At 42.4% G+C, this 22,128-nt stretch overlaps 1 long non-coding RNA gene across 1 annotated transcript; it reads left to right on the top strand.

Annotated features, from left to right (window-relative positions):
- The first annotated feature begins 5,015 nt into the window (after positions 1–5,015).
- LOC148132000 (uncharacterized) lies at positions 5,016–21,610 on the top strand. The gene is made up of 4 exons (XR_015747274.1): positions 5,016–5,104; positions 18,620–18,724; positions 19,595–19,717; positions 21,278–21,610. It is a non-coding gene; the product is annotated as an uncharacterized LOC148132000 (long non-coding RNA).
- The last annotated feature ends 518 nt before the right edge of the window (positions 21,611–22,128 follow it).

The raw sequence follows: 22,128 nt of genomic DNA on the forward strand, positions 1-22,128 counted from the left end.
CTTAGCAACCATGGCAAGAAAGGTTGTAAAATGAGGCAAAACTCACTTAACAAAAGACTCCCTTAGCAACATAAATTTTGGGCTCAATTAGTTGAGGATTATCTGTTATGTTTAGCAATTATAAAATTGCAAAATCTGGGTGTCTGACAACATTACCAATAATCAAAGAAATAAAAATGGAATAAAGTTCCCAAAAGGAGAGTAAATAACCCAAAGAAAATATTAAAAAGTATCAATATCACTGGGGTCCTTTCATGCCATATATATTACCGTAGTCTAAAGCCACATAACATTCTGGGCCATTCTGGTCAATGGAAAAGGTAAGTTGTGGGGGTTCCTGGTGCTCTGTGAGCTTGGCTGTTTTCTTGCAGGCATTTCATTACCAAACTAGATAATGACATCAGTCTTCAGGGCAACTGGATCTTGGGGTGGGAGTGGGAAATGCTGTTTAATAGGCAGCTATAATGATAATGCAAGCTATACTGACTCAGTCCTACCAGATTTCACTGTTTAATAGAAACGTCTTGGCATGCCTGCCCTTTTGGTACTTGTTGATTGACAAAAGCAATCAAAGATAGATGTGCCTTGAAGAGTTCTCTAGCTGACAATCAGCATCTTGAATTGTACTTGCAAGTCTATCAGGAACTAGACCAGCTTTTACAATAGCGATGTTACATGGGCATGCAACAGGAATGATGTTACATGGGCATGTACACTAATACCCACACTGCTGCATTCTGGAGCAGATTTACTTTCCAAGTGGTATTCAGTGGCAGTCTCAACTTCATAAAAGTGCATTGCAATAATAAGAGAACACCAAATCACATGGGTGATTGTGAACATGGCCTCCCAATCCAATAACTACAACTGGCACACACGATATACAGTACTTGAGCAAAGGAGTGCCTAGACTCCATTGCCATTACCTTCTCAAGGTTCACAAAGAACATCTGATCAGTTCTGATTGGGGAACTGTAGTCCCTCCAGAAGTAAAAAAATGAAAATCTTCAAGAGCTGATTGGCCAAACTTAACCTCCACAAAATTTTGCTGGGCTTGAACCTGAGCCTGTTCCTCACCATCCAGATCTTCCCAGTTTCTGGCTACTGAGACAGAACCTTGATGGCATCCCTTGGCTGAGCAGGAATTGAGACATACCCCAGGGCTATCTCCCAAGTAACCATGCCAGACCATGTTTCAGTCATTCAGCAGGATGTTATCTGACCCTTCTGTTCCTAAAAAAGACCAAGTCACTCTAATCTTATTTTAATGAATGGGAGCCACACAAAAAGAGAATTTTGTCAATGTCTTTTCCTTTCAATAATCCACATCCAAATGAAGGCTCGTAAAGGCTTTACCCATTATGCTTAAACCAACTTGCAGTTCAATTTAACTTTGAATTGGCTTTTGCTTTCACTTAAGAGGAGACACTCATTAAGTTATTTATGCCTGCCTTGCCAGTCATCTGGGAGATAGAGAGCAAGTCCACACTCATTTTGGGGCAGGCAGCTAATAGAAATAGGGACTGAAAAAGTTTGGAAACATGTGGCATATTCTCCTTCCCCTTGTCCCTCACTCCCAACTGTTCAAAGAAATCAAGCAGAAGAAACTACTTTCGCTTCATTAGCACTTCATGCAATATGTTGTTTATTATTATTCATTTTTATAACCCAGCTATCGTCATCCTCTGGAGGTTTACATTAAAAACTTAAAACAATCCTTCCTTCCTTCCTTCCTTCCTTCCTTCCTTCCTTCCTTCCTTCCTTCCTTCCTTCCTTCCTTCCTTCCTTCCTTCCTTCCTTCCTTCCTTCCTTCTCCAATGTTAGAGGCGCAGCTCCATTTTTCATACTGGTTCAGTTGTGTTATTGCACTAAGCCATATACATGGTTTAGTAATTAAGGAACAACTGCTAAGTCAAAATTAAGCAATATTAAGCAATATTATGGCTTGGCATAATGTGTGAATCCAGACCTTGAGTCTAGCAAGATGACTTGTATTATTGATATGTTTGACAGCTTACAAACAACTAACTTTACTGTTAGATAGAGATATTACTTTTCATTTTTGTATCTGTATTGCAAGATATCTGATTCACCTGATTCATACATAATGCTAAATTTTAATATGGATTGTTTCTTAGCTGTTGAATCTATCCCAAGAATGATCTCGGAGCTAAATTTTGGCAACATTATAATCTGAAACCAATGTTTCTTGTTTTTTTGTGAATTTTGGTTGAATTTAACAATGACATGCTGTCAGGTCTAAATGAAAAAGCATGGCTTATTGCTTTGTTTTTATGCATCAGCCTTTTTATCTGGATAGAGATAAACAGACAAAAACAGATCAGAAACCAGATGAACAACCCATAAAACATGTAAGACTGATTCAGTTTTGCTTGTTGAACAAGCCAGGGTTAAAAGAAGTCTTGATGTTACAAGGAAAATATAGTCACCTACTAACTCATAAGGTTCTTGCTTGTATAGATGTACTAGCTGGATATCAGTGCTTTGTGACGAAACTATGTGATTGGGCTATGCAGGAGCCCGGGTTTTCCTTCTTTCCTCCTTTCCCTTCCTCCTTTCCTTTCTTCCTTTTCCTTCCTTTCCTTTCCTTCTTTCCCCTTCCCTTCTCCTCCTCCTTTCCTTTCTTTTCCTTTCCTTCTTTCCTCCTTTCCCTTCCCTTCCCCTCCTCCTTTCCTTTCTTTTCCTTTCCTTCTTTCCTCCTTTCCCTTCCCTTCCTCTTTTCTTTCCTCCTTTCCTTTCCTTCTTTCCTCCTTTCCCTTCCCTTCCCCTCCTCCTTTCCTTTCTTTTCCTTTCCTTCTTTCCTCCTTTCCCTTCCCTTCCTCTTTTCTTTCCTCCTTTCCTTTCCTCCTTTCCTTTCCTTCTTTCCTCCTTAGCATCAGCGTATGTTAATTACTGTATTAAGAAATACTAATGATCTGGTGGTCATTTTGAAAAATCCTTTCTTAGCGAGCATCTAGAAGCCAAGGGGAACATATGTGCCAAATTTCAAGCTTGTAAGCTTTACAGGTTCTGGAGATTTCATGATGCTGCATGAGTGGTATTTCGCTTATATATATATTGCATAGTTCCCAGATAGATAGTAGGTGGCTTTCTTCCAGCATGGAACATGGGACTTTCAAAACAACAGAGCCAAGCCAAGCAGAGCAAACTGGCCTGCCCAAATCCTGCCAAAGAAAACTGGTGGTTTTGGAAACTGAACTAAGCCTTTTTAAACCATCGTTTCTTGCAGAAAGCTGTAACTTCAATAAACTCTGACAACCAAGTTTGAAATTAGCAAAAACTTTTGCTTTTAAAATAGAGTTGCAGCACTTTAGATCTTTCTTTGTTGTTCATCGCTGAGATGTGTTTTTCCCCTTTAATGAAAAGCCTAAAAAGCTTCGAAACTCTCCAGACCCATAAACAGTAACCCACAATTTTTACACTGATTAATCCTGGCATTAGGATTGTCACCCTTTCGTCTTTGGGCAACTGACTGCAGAGCTACTGGTTTTGTGTATATTCCAAAAGAAATATAAGCAATCCAGCCAAAAACAGGATTCAATTCCTTGGTGCCTGAAGGAACAAAAGAGAGCAGCCAGAGCCATTTCACTGCCTCACCCTCAGCTGGCACATTCTGTTTGTGAAATGAGTAGACAATGTATCTCCTAGTTGTCCTCTTGCCCTCTGAACTGTGGCCTTTCCCCTTGACCTGTGCTCTCATCAGTGCAAGGAGAAAACAAAGAACCTCATTCTGGCTCCTCCCTATCTCGGGAGGGGCTGCTTGGGGAGTTCCACGGGGCAGGATTCAGCCCCAAATACGGGCCAGCTGGCCAAGTGTTCACCTAAACAAAACTATGACTGCCAGTGTTTTGTCAACCGCCAATCTTACAAAAGGTGGAAACACACAACAAAGCTGTCTCAGCATCTTGAGTTGCATTTTTAAAAATCCATGTGTGTGTGTCTGTGTGTGTGTGTGTGTGTGTGTGTATTCAGCCAGCAAGGTGCCAGGGCTGATTTGCCTTAGGGAGTATCACTGTTAATGTTCTACAGAACAGGAAGCAACCTGGCAAATGATCACTACAGTAGCAGGGTGCACGTTTCCAGCGTGTCGTCTTACTTTATTACTCAACCGAGCTCTGAAGGATCAGCTTTCTTGCTATCCTCAATAATTTTTCAGTACCTAAGTCACAATGCAAATTATTATTTTCCTTCCAACGATTTGGTTTCTCACTCATCTCTTTCCTTACAGCATTCACAGACCCCAGAAATGTTTTCCTACAAATTCCAGCAGTTCCTTCCTGTTTGTTGTTTTTCAGCAGTTAAATAACAAACAGCCAATTCCTGTTCAAGCACCTGTTGAGGCTTGAAAAAAAAATCAAGAAATCTCCTGCCTTGATATTAATGTCAATCTCTTGGTATTAGTGCGTTTTTATTTTAGCTACTTTGGGAACACATTTGAACAGAAAGACAGGATATAAATAAATTGAAGGAATAAATAAATATCTCATGGCCACAGCCTTTTTCCAAAATCTGGAAATGCCCAAAGAACTCTCAAAGGTGCTTTTTCAGGAGGCAACTGGACTTTCTTGTTTTTCCTGTTGAAGACCTTTTGCTTCTCATCCAAGAAGCTTCTTCAGCTCTGACAGGATAGTGGGGAAAGGAAGGATTATCTTCCTTGCAGTCAGCTGGTCATTTGCATCCTTTGGGGTCGTTGAAGCACTTGGAGGTTTATCTGTGTCCTTAGGGTCACCTGAGTGGTGCTCCTGGTTCCTGTAGTCTGCAATTTTTCCTCTGGAAATCCATTCCTACTCCCACACCATTCAAAGGGTATTCATCCCAAATTGTATAGCTAAACGCCTGTAGAGTTTCTCAGTCTATACCAGAGGTGGTATTCAACCGGTTCTTACCGACTTGGGTGAACCGGTAGTGGTTATTTGGCGTGGGTCGCTGAACCGGTGGTGACCTCTGGCTGGCCATGCCCCCAACCCGGTCACCCGGTCGCTCACTTGCAATCGCTCTGCTAGCTTTCCATTCCCCACATCCTCTTTCTCCCCAGGGGGGAAAAGAGGAAAGGCATGGACACTGCAAGTATCGCTTTCCCCATGTGAGTAAAGTGCCTGGAGTGAGAAAGAGTGTGGTCTGACAGAGGGGGTGGGAGTGAATCGAGCCTTGGAGCACGTTTGCAATGTAAAAGAAATGTGTTTTGGAAGCAGGTCCTTTAAAAACTTCTCCAAGGATTCCCCATGGACGCTGCAGTATGGCTTTCGCCTTGTGACTTAAAGTGCTGGAGTGAGAAGGAATGTGGTCTGACAGAGGGGTTGGGGGAATCCACTCCAGCCTTGGAGAAATTTAAAGGAGCTGCTTCCAAAATGCTTGTCTGCTAAGTGCTCTCTCTCTCTCTCTCTCTCTCTCTCTCTCTCTCTCTCTCTCTCTCTCTCTCTCTCTCTCTCTCTCTCTCTCTCTCACACACACACACACACACACACACACAGAGAGAGAGAGAGAGAGAGAGAGAAAGAGAGAGAAAACTCTGTGCTATTATTTTTAATTGTTCCATTATTTATCATGTGTTAATATTTTACCCTGTCCCTACACCTAGAGTGATTTTTCTGCCTTTCTCTTGCCCAGGGCTACCACATATTTTTCAGGGTTTACATGCATTCAATGTCAATAGTCCAGAGCATAAAATACATGTGTTTAACAAGAGTTGAAAGGGACCTTGGAGGTCTTCTAGTCCAACCCCCAGCTCAGGCAAGAAAACTGAGGATGCCAAACTCTGAGTAGAAATCCTGGGAAAGGTGTCAGAATAATACTTAGAAGGGAGCTTGGGGTGAACCCTGTACCATTTCAGAGAAATGACTGTCCAGTCTTTTCTTAAAAACTTCCAGTGATTGAGCACCCAGAACTTCTGGAGACAGGCAGATCCACTGATTAATTGTTCTCACTGTCAGGAAGTTTCTTCTTAGTTTTAGGTTGCTTCTCTCTGTTCAGTTTCCATCCATTGCTTCTTGTTTGCATTCTGCTTCTTTGGAAAATACATTGTCCCCCTTTCTTTGTGGCAGTCCCTTAAAAGCCTGTTGCCTATCACACTCTTGAGTAAAGCATGTCAGCCATTTCCTCTTTTCAATGGTCCATGAAAGTACATCAATAGTATGGAGATAATAAAGTCAAAAAAGGTGAACAACATTTTTACAGAACTATAGATAAGTTGAGGCTGGGTGACAAGGAATGGCTGGGAGGGGAGGGGCCAGGTGAGGCACCCCCTGATGTGAGTGACATTGAGTTGGCCACACCCATCCAGTCACATGACCACTAAGCCACACCCATCCAGTCACGTGACCACCAAGCCACGCCCGCCAAATAAGCCATGCCCACAGAACTGGTAGTAAAAAAAATTGAATTCCACCACTGGTCTATACAATTTGGGATGAACACCCTTTGAATGTTGTGGTGTAATGGTATAAAGAAACTCCTTCAGTGATACCACCTTATCATTGGCCCACTGCCTCATCCCTGTTTCACAAGCTTAAGCTTTTCAATAAAATGCACTCCCAGACTCCTTTTGATTTTTCACAAATGAGGAAAGAATGAGGGGTCCTTAGTGCTGTCTGAGCTTGCTTGTTTTCTTGCAGACATTACCTTACCCAAACTAGGTAACATCATCAACTAGCACAAATATTCTCATTTATTGAGGAAAGAATTTCAGACAACTCCTCGGCAAAATCTGCATTCTTCTACCAGTGGGCCCACCTATTTCTTTCCTTTTGCTGTTCCTGAATGTCCTGCGCTTTCCTTTCAGAAAATACCAAGACATCTTTTCCAGTTAGGCCATTTCCCTGTGACCAAGGGTGGTCGTCGCAAAATTCAACCAACTTTGAGCCTTTCAGCTTTCCTACCAGGATGGACTCACATCCCCAACACTGCAAAAAGAGGAACATCTCATTCACCACTTTAAGATTCTCTGGTATGATATCTTCAAAGAGAGAGAATAAAAGTCTGATGATCTCTCCCCGGAGCAGAACGTTACGAACCAGAGTCAAAGTACTGATTACCTGTGCAAGAGCCCTGGTTTTGCGTTTTCAAAATGGTCAAGCAAAATAGGGCTCTGAGGATACGTGGCATACGGAGTATATTATATCTTTATCTCCTTGGCAGATAAAGGTGCAGTTGATTTCCAACCTCTGATGGGTTTGAATCAGCAGAAGAAAACAATTCAAGAGGAAGGCAAGAGCGCAATTAACAGATCATTTTGGGGATCCAGAAAGTAATTTCAAAGGGTGCTGTTACCGCTGTTACCACAAGAGAGAATGCTTTCACACTTTCACATCAGAATAGTCTCAAGGCAGTGAATGGCACATCTGTCTTGATGAATAAGACATTCCCTGAGACTCAGACAGCCTCAAAATTGTCAAGTACTTGAACTAGGGCAACAGCAATTGTTAACTCTGTACTTGCACCACATTGTGTGGGCACTATTCTAAAAACAGTTGAAAGGAAATTGCTGAGTTTACTATGGCGCTGCTACAGATGGAAGCAATCATGTGTCAGGGAAACTGTTTCCAATAATCATTCTCAGCACTTCAAGTCAAAGAATAGGGCTTCGCCATCAAAATTAATTGAGGTTAAAAATACATCTATTTGAGATTTCCAATATAATTGCTTAATAAAGGAAACCTGAAAAGAAAGGAATTTCTAAATAGAAATGCCTGGGCCAGGCCCTTCTATTCACAACAGATTTGACCCTCCTTCCCTCCAGCAGTCTTTCAGAGGGCACTTCTTGCCTCCTGGAGGGTTGGGGTAGCCCTTGGGACTCTTGTTTTCAGGTGCAACCAGTTTTACAAACCGGGACCTCCTGCCATATTGAAGAGCAGGTCACCCCAAACTTACATTAGCGCAATAGCTTGCATCAGGATTAGTAATTGCAAGGCAATGTTCAGTAGATTCCAGCATGATAAAGGAGAAAAGAAACATATTTGCAAACTTCGGACTTGTTGCATAAGACCATAGCTTAGCACACATTTGAAACACTGTACGTTGAGCGTGCATCAGAAGGAATGGATGTCGGCACTGAGAATATTATTTTAAAAAGTTACCAAGACTTTCATATTTAACTGTCCAAGGAATTCTATATAGGTTTATGTTGAGTGTAAAATGGGGCTGTCTCCAAGTAAAACATAGTGGCTGCAGCTATTTAGCTGAACATGTTTCTGCTGTTGAAGTCTATCTTTTGGTCAAAACCCAAGCCACACCACTGTGGTCAAAATGTAACTTCAAACATGATTAGTGAGACATACTTCTAGCACACAAATTCACTTGGGTGTATTCCAATACGCTGGTGTGCATTTCATGCATCACATGAAATGGAATCCATTTGTTGAAATTCCAGTGAACAACATCTCTATTGCGAAAATGCTGAAAAGCTTGAACTCACTTCACACTATCCTTCTTAAACCTAGGGCAAACAGCTTCTTGTTTCTGAAAAGTTATGACCAGCACACCATGGGGGGAGGGGGAGGGAGGGAGGGAGGGAGGAGGGAGGGAGAGAGAGAGAGAGAGAGAGAGAGAGATTTGAGTGTGACAAATTCTTTGCTGAAGTAAACTGTCTGTAGGACACAAGCTCAGAATATATGGAGAAGATACCTGAAAGAATAGGTATCAGAATATATGGAGAAGATACCTCTTGCTTTATATGAATTATCCTGAATAATTTTAAACTGAAGGCAGCTGAACTGTCTGTCAAGTTATGATAATCTGCCCTTGTTCAATCAGCTCAATGGAATTTTGAAGAAGGGTTCAATTATTCTCTAACGCAGTGGTCCCCAACCTTTTTGTACCAGGGACCGGTTTCAAGCAGAAACATTTTTCAAGGACCGGGGGAGGGGGAGAGAATCCGAGTTTGGTAGTTTGCTTGCAGACGTTTCATTACCTGACTAGGTAACATCTGATGTTGTTACCTAGTCGGGTAATAAAACGCGTCTGCCAGCAAACCACCAAGTTCAGGGAGCGCCTCGGCCCTGCCTCCCTCAGCCCCATCCCTCAGGTGTCTCCCTCCCTCCCTCCTCAGGTGTCTGCCTCGTTCCTCTCTCAGTCACTCTATCGCTCCTCCAGCAGCCCAAGAAGCCGGGGGTGGCTTTTCCTGTCGCCACAGCTTCCCGAGCGCCGTTCACCCCACCCGCCCGCCCGCCCGCTCGCGTTCAATCCACAGTGCTCCATTCTACCTGCCTGCCTGCCGGCCTTCTTCGTTCGGAGCAGCTTCGCTGATAAAAAGAGGCGAATAGTTATTATTCTCAGCCGAAGCTGCTCCCAAACAACCAGACAGGCAGGCAGGCAGAACAAGGAGCACTGTGGATTGAACTCGCGAGCGGGCGGGCGGGCGGGGGGGTGAAACGGGCGCTTCGGGAAGCTGCGGCGACAGGAAAGCCACCCCCCACCGGCTTCTTTGAAGCAGTTTCTTCCTGGGCTGGTGGAGGAGCGAGAAAGCGACTGAGAGAGCTGAGCCAGAGAGCAGGACAGGCTTCGTTGCTTCCTCCCTCCCCTTCTTTCATTTGTGTCCTTGATCCCGATCCCAGCAGCATTCACCGAAGGCGAAGAAAGCCGCCATATTTTTTTTCTTTGCGGCCCGGTAAAGAGTGCTCCACGGCCCGGCACCGGTCCGCGCCCGGTGGTTGGGGACCCCTGCTCTAACGCATCAAAAAAGAATGAAATATTTTGAGAATTCCAGAAATATTGAGTGTCACGTAGAACTGCCAATCTTCTGTATTGTTTCCTCTCATAATGCAGACTTCTCACCATGCAAAGCCAGAGAACAAAAGAAAGGAACAACTTGACTGCTGGGTCATTGAAGAGGGATTCTACTTGTGCAGTACAGTTTCAGAAAATGTTAAAAGTGATGAGATAATTGGATGCAGTGGAGTGAAGCCCCATCAAATGATCATTTCTAGTCTTCCAACCAATTTCCCAAAGAGCAGGTTCCTGGAGTAGTGAAGCATGAAGAATTCCAAGAAGGAATCGTAGAGAAGCGTACCTTATAGATCATGAGTACGTGAGCTTTTGGTTCTAATTATACGTATCTTCTGTGTGTTTAAAAGAAGCCTTAGAAGAGGCAATGGGAGAGTCCTTAAGCAGGAGAGCCTCATACTGACCTATGACTTTCCAAGGGGAATTTGATGGCTCTCCTGGATTATTACAATATCCTAGCATTTGTTTGTCATTGTTTCATTTGAACACCTGGGTCAACTGGGTTGCAGGTTGAGATGCTGGGCACTCCAAGGCTTTCAGACAAACAAGTACCCCAGTGGCAGGAACTCTCATCGGTGCTTTGCTCTACAGCTCTACTGGCTGTAACCTTTAAGCCATTTTCTCATTCAGACCTGCTTTAGCTGAAAGATACCTACATAAAGTAAATAATTGATGTTTATGTGGTTGGAGTAAACGAATCAGGGGAGATTCCAATTTTAACCTTGGTTGGGTTGAAGCAGCCTGGAAGGTCAAAAACAAAATATGCATTTTCTGCTGCAACAGGGCCACACTTCTCCGCTCATCCTTTTATATGGAGGTCTTCTTGGATATCCAGTTCCAGAACAGTAAACAGGTGGCAGCTTTAGCTAAGAAGTTTTTGCACAGCTGCATTTAGTGTAACACTTGTGCATTTTGCTGGATTGGGAGATACTTCCGACAGTCACTCGTGCCCTGGCTACTGGTCAACATTGGTAAATACTTGACTTACAATAGTTCATTCGGAGATTGTTCAAAGTTACAACAGCACTGAAAAGAATGACTTATGATTGTTTTTCACACCTAAGACTATTGCAGCATCCCCATGGTCTTATGATTAAAATTCAGATCCGTGGCAAATGACTCGTATTTATGGCAGATGCAGTGTCCTGGAGTCATGTGACTGATTACCTTTTGCAACCTTCTGACAAAGCAAAGTCAATGGGAAAGCCAGATTTATTTAAGAACCTTGTTGATAACTGCAGTAATTCACTTAACAACTGTTTTCCTTAGCAACAAAAATTTGGGGCTTAGTTGTGGTCATGAGTCAAGGACTACCTGTACTGCAATGTGCTCTACATCAGGGGTGTCCAACCTTGGCAACTTTAAGCCTGGAGGACTTCAACTCCCAGAATGCCCCAGCCAGCAAAGCTGGCTGGGGCATTCTGGGAGTTGAAGTCCTCCAGGCTTAAAGTTGCCAAGGTTGGACACCCCTGCTCTACATGGAAATTCCCTTGAAGATTATTCGGAAGCTTTAAGAATGCACCTGTGTGAATTGTGATACATAAACCTCAGTATGTCTATATGACACCTCTGCTCCGTGAACTGATTGGCTACAGTTTCTGTGTACAATCCAAAGTGTCTATCTTAAGTCTATCTATGGAGATTCTCAATCATCCAGGTCACGGATGTCCCAAAGGTGCTTTTCCAAAGGCAACTGCACTTTTGTGGGGTATTTTCTCCTTGAAAATATTTTGCTTCTCATCCAAGAAGCTTCTCCTTGTTATGTCCTATAAAGCCCTACAGGGCATATGGTCTGGTTATTTGAAGTATTGACAATTTCCCATGATGTTCATCCTATGGTTGATATAAGTCAAGAGGGTTGGCATATTTCAGGATGCTTCAAATAAACAGTGTCATCTTTCATGTCCCAGAAGGCACACTTTCTCTGCCTTCTGGAATAAAGTTCCCTCTGTGATCTGTACAGTTCCCTCCCTGATGGCATTTCTAAAACCTTGGCTGGCTGGCTGGCTGGCTGGCTGGCTGGCTGGTTGGATCCATCCATCCATCCATCCATTTCTCTTTTTCAGTTGTATCATGTTGCATACTCTTTGGTATATTGTGAATTGCTCAGGTCATTTGGGAGTCAAACATCAACTACATTGAATACATAAAATGAAATTAAGTCAAAATAAATTGAATGATCCACACCAGCTACTGAAGACAGTCCAGAGTCAGTCAGTAGTTCTCCAACTAAAAGCTCTGCCTAGATTTCACCCTTTTATTTCCCCTGTTCAAGAGACCTCAAGACCATTTGTAAGGCACACAAGAAGATCCCCATGCTGAGCTCTCAGAATCCCAGCAAAAACAGGACCAGGAAGCCACAACCTCAAACAGCTGCAGAGAACCTCCCTCCTCCTGATCAAGGTGTCTTCTCAAGTCAAAGGAAGATTTGCTTAGGAGAACACGGAACCTTTGGTGTCCTATCTGAGGAACCGATCATCCCTCTTCTTTCTGCCCCCTTTCTGGTTCAGAGAAAGGGGCAAGAGGCACAATGAATTCAAGCGGAGACGCACTTCTGGCTCTAAATTTGTTCCTGAGAGGGCTGTGGGTTTTTCCTCCATTCCCAACAGTTGAAGACAGTTGGGGTGAAGCATTGTTGTCAGAGGATACAGCTGCCTTGTTCTTTCTGACTGTCATGCCACACAATCCTACTGCGATAGCTCTTCCAGTCCAAGACATCTGCAATCAGTTTCCGCCTTCCCCCAAGCTACTCCAAGTGCAGGCATGGGGCCTTTTCCCTCTGCTGTCTTTCCACAAATCCTTGAGGAAAACGTTGTTATTGTAAAATTTGCTGCTGTGGTGGCAATTGCCCTCTTGCCTCTGTATAGCGTACAAGACAAATTATTTTGTTAAAAAAATAAGGGAGTGAATGGTTTTCTTGGCTTTGTTTTGCTGCCTTCACACCAAATGTCACCCAGCCAACAAGGATCCATCCACAGCTTTTCATGCTGGGATCAGGATGGAGAGGAGGTAATCTCCCAAGATAACTAAAAAAGCATTGTGCAAATATTTGGTATGGGTGTATTCAACAGGAGCCTGGCCAACAGCTACTAGCACAGGAGGGGATTGTGTGTTAAAGCAAGAGAGAAAGAGAGAGGGGAGGAGGAAGGGAGGGAGGGAGGGGGGACAGATAGAGAATAGAATAGAATAGAATAGAATAGAATAGAATAGAATAGAATAGAATAGAATTCTTTATTGGCCAAGTGTGATTGGACACACCAGGAATTAGTCTTGAGGCAAAAGCTTCCAGTGTACATAAAAGAAAAGATACATTCGTCAAGGGTCAAGCATCATAAGGTACAACACTTAATAATAGTCATAGGGTACAATACACTTAATAATAGTCATAGGGTACAATAAGCAATCAAATCATACTAGGAAACAATCAATATAAATCGTAAGGATACAAGTGACAAAGTTACAGTCATACAGTCACAAGTGGGAAGGGATGGGTGATAAGAAGTGATGAGAAGATTAACAGTAATAGTAATGCAGACTTTGTAAATAGTTGGACAGTGTTGAGGGAATTATTTGTTTAGCAGAGTGATGATGTTCCAGGAAAAACTGTCCTTGTGAGAGCGGGGTGGAGAGGGAAAGGAGAGAGGGAGGGAGGGAGGGAGAGTGTGTGTCAGAGGTGGTATTCAGCAGGTTCTGACCAGTTCTGGAGAACCGGTAGCGGAAATTTTCAGTAGTTCAGAGAACCGACAAATACCACCTCTGACTGGCCCCACACACCCATCTATTCTCTGCCTCCGGAGTCCCAGCTGATCGACTGGTTCTTCTTTTGTTGCCCTGCACAGGAGAATGGAGCTGGAAAGCAGGTTAGTGGGGTGGGGAGGGAATGAGATTTTGCAGGAACCTTCCCCCAGGAGTGGGGAGCGAATGAGGATTTTACAATGTCCTTCCCCTGCCACGCCTACCAAGCCATGCCCACCAAGCCACGCCCAAAGAACCGGTAGTAAAACATTTTGAATCTCACCACTGGAGTGTGTGTGTGAGAGAGAGAGAAAGGGGGGAGGAGGGAGGGAGAGCAAGAGAGAGAGAAAGCGAGAAAGCAAGAGAGAGAGAGAGAGAGAGCTGACTCTGCCCTTTAAGGGGCTGCTACCTCAACCCTGGTCATTTGTTAGGCTCCTTTTGAACAGGAGCCCATTCCATGGTCAAAAGAAGTAAAAGCTGTCCAGGATTTGGGAGGGAGGGGGGGACAATGAAGCAAGGGTGATAATTTATTCTGTCTTGCCCAGTATGCTGCTTCCCTCAGTGTCTGTGAGCTTTTATTGGGGGTCCTTTTAAAGATGCACTGAACATCCCCGGTGTTCAACAGCAGCTTCTCTAATAGCTGCCTGGTACAGCTCACCTATTAGCTGGGCTAATCTATTTTTCAAAGCCAAGTTGCCAAAGCAATTCTGTATAAAGGTCTGGTGTGTGCAGAAACAAAGTCCCAGTTCGAAACAGTCTGATTCTCATAATGTTCTAACCTGAACAACCCAAAGTGTACAGTGCAAGTCCCTTTTTGGTCCAGGGTTAAAACATACCCCTTTCTTCTGTAGTACTCAAGCTTCGAATTCCCAACTACTCTAGATTTGCAAGCTGCTCCCAAAGTACAGTCTAAAAATGAAGTAGAAATACTATTTCAACAGACCTACCAAGCTCCATCTGAGGTTCCTATAAACTTTTAAGCATACCTATTTGCCATTTTAGATTTACCATTTAGAATACAGCTATGTAGCATAAAGCTAACCCAGGTAGCACAATGGTGTGAGTGAACACCGAGGACGTTAGACAAGGTATATTAATTAAACATTAGGGACATTAATTTAATTAAGTCAGTAACATAATGGTTGTCAGCTGGGCTTTCCCCCCATTCTTCTTTAGAGGGGAAACTCCATCGGCCTTGTTCATTTCCACAAATTAGCAAGACTGTATAAAAATTGATATATGATCCCTAATACTCACGTCAGCCAATATAACAAACACCACAGATAAATAAATTAATCAGCGAGACTGCCAGGGCCGTGTGCTAGAAAATACAAGGGGCTCATTTCCAGTCTAGTCTGCACCCAATAGGCTCGCCCCAATTTCTATATCCAACTCAGAGAAAACACAGGCAGCTCAAGTTCAGCTGGCAAAAAATAGAAGTTGATGTTTATTCATTCAACATCAGCAAAAACAAAAAAAGGTGACAGATTTAAAAAAAAACATACTTAGACAGGAATTTACCATCATGAAAGACAGGCAAGAATTTGGGTTATCTAAATATCCATCTGTCAACAAAACACAGACTTTCCAGAGCTTCTGGAAACAATATATGGACAATTAGCATGGCTGTTCCCATAGGCAGAAAGTATTATTTATCCCAGCTTCAATCATTAAGGATAGCAGAAAAAAAAGTGGGAAAGTAGGATACCAGGTGATCCTTCCTCTACTCTGCACCATTTTAAAAGTTAAACTTTGTCTCTACAGGACACAAAATATAAGCAGAATGCCAAGAACCACTAAATAATAAAATTAAATAAAACAACCCTTGAACTTTAAAAAAAATGAGAACCAGAAAAAGACGAGAGAATAAATGAACTAAAAATAAAAAAAATACAATTTTATCTTATATTTTACATTGGTAGGGAGTAACTGTTCACTAATAAATACTATATAATTGTGTAGTATAACCAGGAACAACATATTATTGTAAAATCTCTATCAAAATAGAACATATTATTTTACTTATTAAACTTGTTTGCTGTCCATCTTGCCGTAAGATGACTCTGGGTGGCTTACAACAGTAAAAGCAATAAAACCCTGCAAAGGCATATATCTAACTACAATAAAAATGCAAATTACACTTATGACTAAAAGATAGAGAGGGAAGGGCTGGAATGAGGGGGGTGGGTGGGATCTGCTATTGGTCCATCAACCACCTTCAGAACTATTATCCCCCATTGGGGGCTCAAGACAGATGGCAGAGCCAATTTACAGGCCCTTATGGGAGGTCAGGAGGGTGAGAGCCTCAGGGGTCAAGATTTTCCAAAAAGCCTGGACCTCACCAGCTGGAATTCCTTGACCAACAAGGTCTGCAGTATTTCTTCTCTGGTAGCATTTGTGGGGTGGGCCCATTGGGGTGAGATGTTTCCTCAAGTAGGCTGGACCTATGCCATGTAGAGTTTTACAGGTGATAACTAACACCTTGAATTGCACCCAGAAGCAAACCAGTAGCCAGCCTAGCTCTTGGAACAGTGTGTAATATAGGCCCCTCTAGGGCCCCCCAAACTGCCCATGCCACCACACTCTGCACCAGATGTAGCTTCAAATGATCTTCAAGGAGAGCCCCATGTAGAGCACATTGCAGTAGTCCAGACGTGAGAGCTTGAATGTCTAAGGACAGGGACTCCTGATCCAGAAAAGGCTGCAACTGGTGCACAATCCAAAGTTGTGCACAGACATCCCTAGCCACGCCTACTGCCTGCTCTTCAAATAGAAATTGCTGATTAAGGTGAACCAGGTCTACCTCATTCAGAATTAAGGACACTACAGTCCTTAATGGATCCTGAAGCTTCATTCACCCAAAGTCATTCCGTGTTGCCAGGATTCAGCCAGAAACTGTTGTTCCCCCATGCAGACCTCCACAGCTTCCATTATGAGAGGGCAGTGACAGCATCACTTGGATCACCAGGAGTGGAGATATGAAATTGAGTCTTGTCAGCATACTGAGGATACTTCAACCCATGCTGATGGATGACCTTACCCAGAAACTTCATATAAATGTTAAAAAGGAGTGGAGAGAACCCTGTGGCACAGTACAAAAGAGTGGTTGTGGCCTGGATCTCTCACTCCCTATTAACAGCAATTGGGACTGACCTTACAGAGAGGAGCCCAAACCAGCACATTTTCTTCCTGACTGTTCTGGGAAGTATTGGTACAGGTCAAGAGAGGAGAAATGATAAGAAAGATCTAATATCTAAATCAGGGGTGTCAAACTCAAGGCCCGGGGGCTGGATCTGGCCCGTGGGCTGCTTAAATCTGGCCCATAGGGCCATTCTGGAAACAGCAAGGGATTGGCCCGCAGTGCCTCTGCCAGTGAAAATGGAGCTCAGGAGAGCTGTGTGCGGCTCTCCCAAACTTTATTTTTGCTGGCAGAAGGTTGCAAGAGGCCGTTGCAGCTGGAAATAGAGCTCAGGAACTCGTTTTTGATGGCAGAGTGCTTGGGCCAACCCGGCCCCCAGAGGTCAAACACAACCCTGATGTGGCCCTCAATGAAATCGAGTTTGACACCCCTGATCTAAATAATGCATCAAAATTCTATCCACTATTGTCTATAGTTAGTAGGTTGTGAGGCATACCTGTTTGAATTCCTTACCTATAGCCAAGTGCCTTTGATGAGACATACAAATAAATACAATTTTAACAAGCTTCTTCCTCATCGTAAGAATAACTTTCGTATAAATAAAACTCATAATTAATAATTAAAACTCATAATAAAGCTCATAATTCAACAATGTATTCAACTAGTCACTACATTCCCACCAATCCTGGTGTCAAAGCATCACAAGAAAACATAAAGCCAACTAAGTCTTGCCAAAGGAAATTGTATTAGTTACAATCTACATGTACCTCAGTTTCTGAATTACAAAGGCCTCCTCCTCCTCCTCCTCCTCTTCCTCCTCCTCTTCTTCCCCCTCCTCTTATCCTGAATAACATCCTAGCCTGAAAAGCTTCCCTAAAATGGCACTATAATTATGAAAGTGATTGGCCATATTAAAATGAAGTGAGATAAATTATACATAAATAAGCTATTTTGTATTTGAAGAACATTCTCATTGGCTGCTGAGCCTAGGATGATATATGAAGACTGAATCCTTATTAAAATGATTTATGATATTTATTTAAAACAAATATTTCTAAAAATGGAGCTCAAATAATTTCTGGTGGCTTAGTGTTGTAAAATCATCCGACTTCAGTTAACACCCAGATATCCATTCAACAAGAACCATGCTAACTATCTTACAGACCATTAGAGAAGGGAAATCCCAAGCATGTCTGTAGGAACAAGGTTTTCCAGAGCAGAGGGCAAAATCAAGTAAAACTGTTCTATATCTCTGCAGAGATATAGAACATATCTCTATATAAAAGTAAAATAAAGAGATCACATTTGTAGGGACACATCAAAAAATGAACAAAGCAGACACCCTGTGGCCCAGTAGATGGGAAAACAATATAGTCCCCGATTCTTGTTAGACTGGAGATCATCTGTATGTAATCAGTCCCTAAGTCATGAGATCAGTCATGGCATCAGTAGAAAACCAGATCCTTTGATGATATCTATCGCTGTTTCCATGAAATAACTGACTAATGAGAGATGAAAGGAAGACTTCTCATACATGGCTTGGAGTCTGAATCATTCTAGTAGTAGAAGAAAATGAGCCACGTGGCATAGTGGCTGGAATCAATCTTCTAGATAAGGAAATAAAATAATACCTTAGGGGCAGAGGAACTTAATAAGGGATGTCATGCATTCTTGGGGCCATGGAGAGGCCAAATGGTAAAGCACAAATTCAGTAAATATCTATTTACTATCAAACAAAAAAGGGACTATTAAAATGTGGAGGGAAAATGAATCTTGCATGTCCATTGATATGAGCCACATCCCTTTCTGCAAGAGGGAAAGTATGAAGAAGTCGTTATCATCTTGTAAGAAGGATGCCTTAAATCACTATTAAGATGACAAAGGTCCAGTATATGTTCAAACTCATCCTCCATTGGGACAGTGTCATATCTAGAAAAGAAGCAGACATGCAGGCATGCATAAACACACATCCCACATCATTTTCTCAATTGTCTCTTTTTGCATAAGGAAATGATGTAATCCTGTGATATGTTGGATGCTACACAATATTTGAGGAGGCCTTAAGCATCAATGGTCCTAGTCGATAGCTGGCATCTCCAGGAGCATATAAAGGTATGATACCTTCATTCCAAACAAGGGCATTTAATAGATATGGAGGAATGGCTGCAGCTATGATAAAGGGGGTTATTACAGGGACTACAAGGGACAGCAATTCCAAATGTGCAAAATTTGTGACTCCAATGTAAAGTTATAGTAGCATCGGCAGCCCACTTCGAAGAGGTAAGACATCTTAGGGCTTTGGTTAATGTGCATTTTCCTGCATGTATATGTACGTGGATGTGTATATGCGTGTCTGTGAAAGAGTAAGGACATTGAAAACCTTGTATTTCAGTTATAACATTTGCCAATGCTATAATTGGTAATAACAGTAATTATAATCCTCTCAGCTTCCAATTAAAGGCAGTTTAAGCACCAGTCACACACACTAGAGGGAAATATCACCAGGTTTATGAAATTCCCAAGGCTTGGAGAGGCACACAGTTCTGTGATGGAATAAATCCGGTGGGGGGTGGGGAATGGGCAATCCCCCAATACACTAAGCAAGGCAAGCCAGGCTGGGTTGTAGAACAGAAAACCTGGTTGGGAAACTAATTGGAATTGTTACAGGGAGCAGGGAATTGATACTGAATAAACAACTTATAGGACCACTCTCTCCTGCAATGTTTTGCTGCAGTTAACAATAAGACTACTTTAAATCAATAGGCATACCATTGCCATATATCAGTAATGCAGAATGGGGGTGACTTTTATTCCATAGGGCTTAGTTTTGAGTAGACAGGGAGGAGATGTCATTATTAGGAATATATTTATTTGTTGTCTGTAGTCACAAAATATACACTGCTCTGAAACCCAAGTCCCAAAACCGAAGATGAAAATTCTGCAATAATCTCTCCCATGTTGCTCTGTACTACAAAGCTATAGACTCGCTGATCAAACAGCAGGGACAATCGATCAGAATTTGGTCTTTCTCCTGGGGAGCATCACTGGCTTATGTGTGAAGAGCATATAAAGAAGCAGGCTTCCTTTGAAGACTCATGGTAGTGAGTAAGTTCTTGCACCAAATTTTATTTATTTATTTATATATATATAAATGCCCACTAGAATAAGTAACTGTATTCTTGACATACATACATACATACATACATACATACATACATACATACATACATATATATCAAGAATACAGTTACTTATTCTAGTGGGCAGTGACATTTTGCCAAGAAATGCCATTAAGCCTTTCTACATCATTATAAGTTTACTCTTTAGAACTCAAAAGGAGAAGAATATTCTGTAAAGGAAAAGGAAATTTAGATTATTAAGAAGGAGAAGGCTTTGGTATGTTCAAGGAATTATTTATAGTTAAGTCTCTAGTCAAAACACAGAGCACAATCTACTGTTTTCATTTGCAACATCCTGATTATCACCACCCCAGCATGACCTAGTGTGAGACTCTTGCTTCTTGGCAGAGTAGAAGAGTTTATTTTGCTGGAAATAAAAGACCAGGTCCTTCAATAGTGAAAAGCGATACCAGTGATTTCAGCAATGCTATGCTAGTTAATTCTCATGAAGGAAATGAGGTAATAAGCCTCTGCTTGCTGTTGTGGCTATCTTTTGTTGCACTTTCTGTCCTCAGTCCAAGGTGTCCTTGATCAGGAAAGCCCACAGTTGTGATTCTCTAGTCTAAAGGCGAATCACAAATATTATAAAGAATAAGACTACCAACTTTAGAAACTTCTCTTTTGATAAGACAGAATAACAAACGCTCCTATCCTGCTGGAATGATTGTAAGTCCTTGGCCTTGATCAGATTATAAAAACTACAAGGAAGAAACATTCAAACTTCACACGAGAACAGCCGGAACACAAAAGAAATTGGGAAAAATCTCTCTCTCTTGGCTTGTTCTGCTTGATCACATCAATAAGAGACTCACTGTAGCTCCAATTCAGTGTTTTTCAACATTGGCAAACTTCAGATATGTGGGCTTCAACTCCCAGAATCTCCCTGCCTCCAGTACGCTGGCTAGGGAAATCTGGCAATTGAAGCCCACACATCTTAAAATTGCTAAGGTTGAAAAACACTTCTCTAACTCATGATTAGAGAGGTGTATCACCCCCCTCCCCGTACCACTGAGGGACACACTTTGAATAATTACTGAGTGGTGCATTCTAACAAATGAGCAGGGTCAAAACCGGAGCTGAGGAGAAAAATTAAACAGGATTTAAATTAATTCAACCCCGCTATTCTCTCTTCATTTAAATAATTTCTGTGTTAAAGGTTACAATGTGGTAGCAACTTGTGCTGCTGGACTTCTGCAGCTTTAGGGCGCCATTGGGGACCCCAGTGTTTTGCATCTCAGGCTATTGCTGGAGAAAGTATTTGGTCTACTGGAGTGCAGGCACAGGAAGTGCTGAAACAAGAGCACCCATAATTAGTAAAATCCGTGCTATTTTGGCTGGGCTTCTATAGCCCAGCACTGAGTCCTAGGACCCTACTATTACATCTTCAAATTGGAGGATCTTCAAGCATTTCCCCATTCAGGTGGAGAAGTTCTAAATCAGCTAAACTTTCTTTCATTCTTTCTTTGTGATTTTCTGCCTAACAGAGTGTTGGAAGAAATATCCATCTGGTTCAGTTCCAAGCCAGGAGAAAGACACTGGAGACAAAATGGAGGCTGATTGGAAAGAGGGTCCATTTATTGATGAAGCAGAAGCATATGGATAGTTCTGGGCAGCTGACCACATGGAATTGAAAATGAGGGGTTTTTATACCTTCTCTTGGGCTTTGAACTTGAGCTTCCTGTTTCTGTGCAAGAACATTTGTTCTATTAGCTGTTGTCAGACTCCAATGGGCCATGTACAAATCCTAGGAGATTGCCTGAGCTAAGTTTGGTTGAAGTTTGAACTGCTGAGACGATACAATAAAGGGGCTTTGGGCAAATCCTATTGTGGCTGAAGGGCTAATCCTACGTTTGTTGGATCTTGGGTGAGGGTATTTGCTTATGAATAGAGCTAGCTATCTCTTTATCTCTTACGTGTTGACATCCTGCTGTGGGCTATTAAGAAAGGTAGAGGCTGCTTTCCAAGAGCATGTTACTCTGTTTCTCATCCAGGGAAATATAATATTCTGCCTTTTTAATATTTCTCAAAATATTACATCTCATACTTCTAGGAGAAGGGTGGGTGCTAACTTTCTACAAGAGGAAACTCTTCATCAATCCAAAGGACAGAAGGCATGAGTTACAGTGTGCCTCCCACCTTCTCACATGCCCACATGCTTGGCTCCCTGCCTAGCAAAGGAGCTTCCCTCTTAAAGAACTCAGCTGTTTTCTAGAGCATTCCCATGCTTTCAAGCTGGGCCCTCTGCGGCCTCTTAAACAACACAAGGCCACAGCGGAGCTCTGAAAGGCAGGGCCAAAGCATTTTATCACAATTTTGTGGTGCCTGGCACACAACATG

Source organism: Notechis scutatus, chromosome 2, assembly GCF_049901735.1.
Source record: "Notechis scutatus isolate UNSWTSFEM ecotype Mainland chromosome 2, rNotScu1.2, whole genome shotgun sequence".
Classification (NCBI taxonomy): Eukaryota; Metazoa; Chordata; class Lepidosauria; order Squamata; family Elapidae; genus Notechis; species Notechis scutatus.